A 6,000-nucleotide genomic window follows, 5' to 3' on the forward strand; every position below is an offset into this window, starting at 1 on the left:
GAACGAGGCAATCACAACAGATGTGTGAGCAGCAACACCCTCAACAGCTGTCAGCTCTTCTTCCTTTTTTGACCCTCACATAAATAACCTCTTCTCACAACATTGCCTGACCTGAGGGTAAGGAATTCCTTTTTTTTTCTTTTTTCTTCTTCTATTTTAACACGGGAGTCAAAAATAGATAAAGACATATGCTTAACACCCTCCAAAAATTGTTTTTCCAACCGTAACATTTGACTGGGGATTAATTGGTTTTAATGTCATTTATAATTCTCTAGAGCTGAATATGTTGTCATGTGATTTTACTACCTTATCTGCTGTTTATTTTTTGTTTAACAAGATTGAAAATTAATTTTGGTGATACTCGAACTTAGGGGTGTCCCATTACGAATCCTTCAATTTTGATACAAGACTGATTGTTGTGTTGTCTGATACCATTATTACCTCATCCAATATCAGCAGAAATGATGCATTCTGTGATTTGTAAGTCAGGGGTCGTCCAACTTTTTTGTACCAGGCCGCATTGGGTTAGAACAATGGGTAGGGGGTTGGCAAGGAGAAAAAAATCAATCCATTTGAATTATTCTAATCTTCTGATAATCTCAAATTCAATACCTCAGCAATACAGATAACAAAACGATCTTAAGATCCAACCATTTTTTTTTATTGCATTTACAAATAAATATACATGACGGCATGTACTGGTTGTATTTAATTTTATATTCGTATATTTATTTAATCGGGGCAGCACAGCGGAGCAGTGGTTAGCGCTTGTGCGGCACAGTTCATGTCATGGGAACCTCCTGCGTGGGTTCAAATCCAGCTCCAGACTTCCTGTACGGAGTTTGTATGTTCTACCTGTGCTTGCGTGGGTTTTCTCCGGGTACTCTGGTTTTCTCCCACGTTCCAAAAACATGCATTTCAGGTGAATTGGCTGGTCCAAATTGTCCCTAGGTGTGAATGAGCGAATGAGTTGTCTGTCCCTGTGTGCCCTGCGATTGGCTGGCAACCAGTTGAGGGTGTCCCCTGCCCACTGCCCGGAGATGGGTGGGATGGGCTCCAGCCCCCCCTGCGACCCTAATGAGGATAAGCGGTACGGCTAATGAGATGAGATGGGAGATATTTATTTAATCAAATTAGTTTTGAACCACTTGCTATCTGTGTCAACCTAAGACTCTCGTCTTTCACTGGAGGCCTGGGAGTTCAGGGGTTCTGTGCAGTATCTTAGCCTTTCCTAAGACTGCGCTCTACTGGACTGAGGTTAAGATGCAATGCCTGGGATCTGTTGGAGCCACTGTTCCAGTTTAGGAGGTTACTGCCCTAAGTGCCCTCATAACCATGGGGACCACGCTCACCTTGACCTTCCACATCTGTTCCAGCTGCTCTTTCAACCCTTGGCATTTTTTCAGTTTCCTCAAGTTCATTCTTCCTGATTTTGGCGTCAACTGTGATCACAACATCTATTATCACCACCATCTTCTGCTTTTTTTCAATCACCACTATGTCCAGTTAGTTAGCCAGGCGCTGCTTGTCAGTCTAGTCTAATATTACAGGATCTTGGCTATGTTGTTCTCAGCAAATCCCTTTGGATTTCTATACCATAATGGTTCCAGATGTTACTATATTGCTATCCCTCCTTTTATATACTACATATATAAAGCCAGTGGTCCACAGCCAGTATTTTGCCAACCTCTGTTGTAGGTTGTTGTTCTTTTTTTTAAACTGGGCACGCTGTTTGAATTGCGTTCCAAATTTGGTACTTTGAGTCGTTTCAGGTGAGCATTCTCAGATTTAACTTTAGACTTGCTTTACAGAAATGTGTGTTGTTAATGGCTTACACAAAAAAGTTTTTCTTTAAAACTAATATTTCTTTTTACAAAGTCTCTGCAAGCTAAGTCCGGATGATGCTGAATTGAAGAGGAGAAAAAAACAGTGTGGTCCGCTTGTGTGTAAGCGCAAATATCAGTCAGCTCATTGATTTGGGATGAAATTTTTGGCGCTGACATTGGACAGATATCAATGACAGATCATGTCACTCATAATAGAAAGGTTTTTTTTAATGCAGTTACAGATTGTATACAAACCCTGATAAGGGGAAAAGGACTTCCTGCAGAACGAAGTTGTGTGGAAGGTAAGCGGCAGTTATTACTGGCTGCAGGTAAATGTTTCAGTTCTTTCATTTTAAATACCAGAAATGAGAACCAGGAGACTGAATATTCTTAACTCTTTTTAACTATTTACTGAATGCTAGGAAGATTGAATGCACAACTGTGAGGCCTTTTTTTTTAGAATGACTTGAAATAAGTCTGTCTCATCTAAGATAGTACCTAGTCTTATGCTGTCTTAGCCTCCCACCCACGCAAGTGACTAAACTTCACATTTGTGCCAATGTAAGACCCAATAGTCTTAACTGGTTTGAACTGGATTATGTGTGCATGATTGCTTTTAGATAGGAAGACGCCTAACAAGGAAGGTCACAGTAACCTAGCAGGTTAGCTGAAGTCGTGTATCTAATATCTAAAAGGCCTAATCTAACAAGGTAGAAAAAAGAGCTGTCAAACATGCAAACCTTCTTTAAGCTAAAGTGCTACTTAAGTAATTATAGTGGTCATTCATAGAATTACAATAAAAGTACATTCATGAAAATGTGATACAGTTTTTATACAAATTATTTGAATGAACAGCGGGGATTTAAAATGTTACATTTTGATAAAACTTCTAGGAATACTGCTAAATTTACACACTGTCCCCATAAGAAGCGCAGCCTACGCTGTTGTTGCTATTCCGGTGTGTTCCTTGCAACCATCCACACTCCTTGGTGATTCTTCAGTGCAAGCTGATGTAACGTTACTGCTTCCTGGCATCCATCCATTCCATTGCTGCATCTGGCAAAAGTCCAATCTACTCTTTACCAGCCCGCTTCTAGTAGGCTTCACTTGACCTTTTGCTAGGCTCCCTCCTCACTGAGCGCTCTCTTGGTCCCAACCTGCACTCATCGTCCTCAGAACTTGTGTTCAGACCCCCCAACCTCGCCGACCCCTCCCCGACCCGGCCCCGAGGGCCCAGCTGCTGTCGCCTCCGCAGACGTCCAGCTCAGCATGAGAAGCCCGGCAGCTGTTGATCAATGGGCAGCCGGAGCCAACGCCTGCTCGCCTGCAAACCCCCAGCACCCTGTCCCCCCCTTCCTTCATACACACGCACAGATGCGTGCATACACACACTCCCTTGGGATGCAACAGATGGGGGCGAGCCAGCGGAGAGGGTGTGGCATGCGACAAAAGGGCTGGTTTAGGTGTGTCCGAGTGTTATCTTAGCCCACCGATTTGGGAAGCTCAAACTTTGCAGGTTGTATTTGGAAAATAAATCACATATTCATCCTGAAACACCATGGAACTTAAATATTCCAGACCTGTTAGATAAAATGGATATAAAAGAAATCCCGCAGAATTTAAAGTCAAGTCAAGACACATTTATTTGTAAAGCCCTTAAACACAAAATGTCTCAAAGGACTGCTGATATGGACTACTTATGCTAACAGCCCCTCTCATATCATTGTTAAAAGTCCATTATCTTTTTTTATAATTTTTGGCTACCAGAAGGAAAAGAGCCCAGTGTGAATAAGTAATAATTCCAACCAAAGTTGCATGCTAATTTTTCCAAGATTGTATTGACACTCTTCCTCTTCAGCTGATACATGTTTGTGCAATTTCTCAACATATTACCTACATTGTTTAGTTCAGGGGTCTCTAAGCACAGCTGAGGTTCCCACAGACCTGTTCTGAAAATAGCTCACCAGGGCTGGATCATTGTGATTCTCTCATAAAATTATTTTTCTTAGCTCTTGCCTGAGTCTATTTGACCCTACATCCGATAATTAACCTGGTAGTAACATAGCAATAACATAGTAACAAAGTAACAAAGTAATTTTTGAAATGCATATCAAACTGGGTGCCCCTTGCGCTAATTAGTAACAAAAAGTAGCTCTGAGCTTGAAAAAGGTTGGTTGATTTAATTGATCAAGTCCGTTAAGTTTTATTGATCCAGCAATCAATATATTTAGGCCCCAAAATCCAAATTGTTTTTGGTAATCATTTCTTATTGAGCTACAAGTTTTGTGTAGGGAGTTTATCTATCAAAATTTGAAGCCATGAACGTAAAAGCCTAGCTTAAGTGCCACACCTGTCATCATAGAAATATAAAATTAGAAATATATCGAAACGTTATATTCATTCAATGTTTAAGTTTGTTTGCATTTATCTTCAAAGTTTTTGGATTTTCTTCAAAATCATTTTTACATTATTGTATGAATATTCTTAATAAATTTAGTCATGTAACATTTTAATGTGCTGAGCATCTGCAGATGATTAAGCACAGATCTCAGAATTATTGTTAGTATTAGTAAGATAACGGCAAGTATAGTCAAGTCATGTTTTTTGTGACGCCCTTAATCACAAGGAGTCTCAAAGGGCTGCACAGACCACAGACTATCGCAAACTATGGACTATTATTACACCATCCCCAGATCTAAAACCTACATCAGGGCGAGGAAAAACTCAAAAACCTCAACAAGAGGAAAATGAAGAAACCTTGAGAAGGGACCGCACATGAGATAATCCCCCTTCCAGGATGACCAGGCTGCAATGGATGTTGTAATAACATTTAATACACCGATATCGCCAACAGGAAATATAGGTTATTCAAATGCAATAGAATAGAAGTGTGTTTTAAACTTGGATTTAAACAGTTCACCGAGGTTGCGTATGGAATCCGAGGGGGCAGAGCATTCCACAAGATCGGAGCCCGAATGGAGAACACTCTCGAACCTGCGGATCTCTTCTTGGCTCTTGGGATCACTGGTAGACCAGCATTTTCAGAGTGAAGGCTCCGGACCGGAACATAGGGGGAAATTAAATCCGAAGGATATGAGGGAGCTAGTCCATGCATGATTTTGTATAATACCAACAAAACCTTAAACTCACGTCTTAAGGGGCCGGTCACACAGACATTTGCGGCTGAATTTTGCCCGTGGTTGCCCGCGATTGAAAATGCGCAAAATTGGCCAACCCGCTGTTCATCGGTGGTATGCCCGCTAAACACGCCGGCGACTGTTCCGCTTCCTCATCGCGTCATTTCTGCGTCATTTTCTCGTGTGGACCACGGGTTTAAAAGCTCCCGAGCCGGTGTTAAGCCCAAATACGACTCCTACGCAACAACCCCCCCCCCCCCCCCCCCCCCCGCGTGTACGCGCATTCTGCTGCGATCGCTTTTGACTTTTTCATCCGCGTTAACAAACGCATTTTGTAGAATACGATCGCACTTTATTGTTTAAATAAACGCGTTATATAGACTAGGATCTCCCAATTGTTATAATTAGCTCACTTTATTGTTTTAATAAGCGTTTTATATAGAATACAATCGCTTTTGTTGGAAGCGCAGCAGAATGCGCGTTTACGCGAGGGGGGGATTTACTGTTCGATTACGTTCACAACAAAAACGAAGACGGAATGGTTTAAGTTGTATTACATTCCCAACAAATGCAAGACGAAGTGGTTTTGGTTATATGTTCGCCATTACATTCCCTAAAAGTGAGATAAAACGAGGTAAAAGTGAGGATGCGAATCTCGACAGGGATGCATTTCTCGGGTAACACCGGGCTGTAGAAATCATAACCGCTCAAGACACAGTCCAGTGAAGATCAAGATTTCAAGCTATGGCATCATTTTTATTTTATTATCTTGAAAAGAAATGTCAAGAAATAAAAATGGATTAAGACGAGGTCACTACGCTGACGGGGATCCATGTTCACCCCCTTGACGTCTCGAGCACAACTGAGTGTGCTCGGCAAATCGCGCTGTATATACGCGGAGAAAGGCGTTTGACTGTCACACGCGTAACACGCTAATTTCACGTAATAACACTGCGATACAGGCGCAGAACACGCTATTACCATGCTCCACCCACGATTACCCGCTGAAATTTCCCGTCCTACCCATGTGTAACCAC

Source organism: Urocampus carinirostris, chromosome 13 (genome assembly GCF_059441175.1).
Source record: "Urocampus carinirostris isolate Australia breed hairy pipefish chromosome 13, RoL_Ucar_1.0, whole genome shotgun sequence".
Taxonomy (NCBI): domain Eukaryota; kingdom Metazoa; phylum Chordata; class Actinopteri; order Syngnathiformes; family Syngnathidae; genus Urocampus; species Urocampus carinirostris.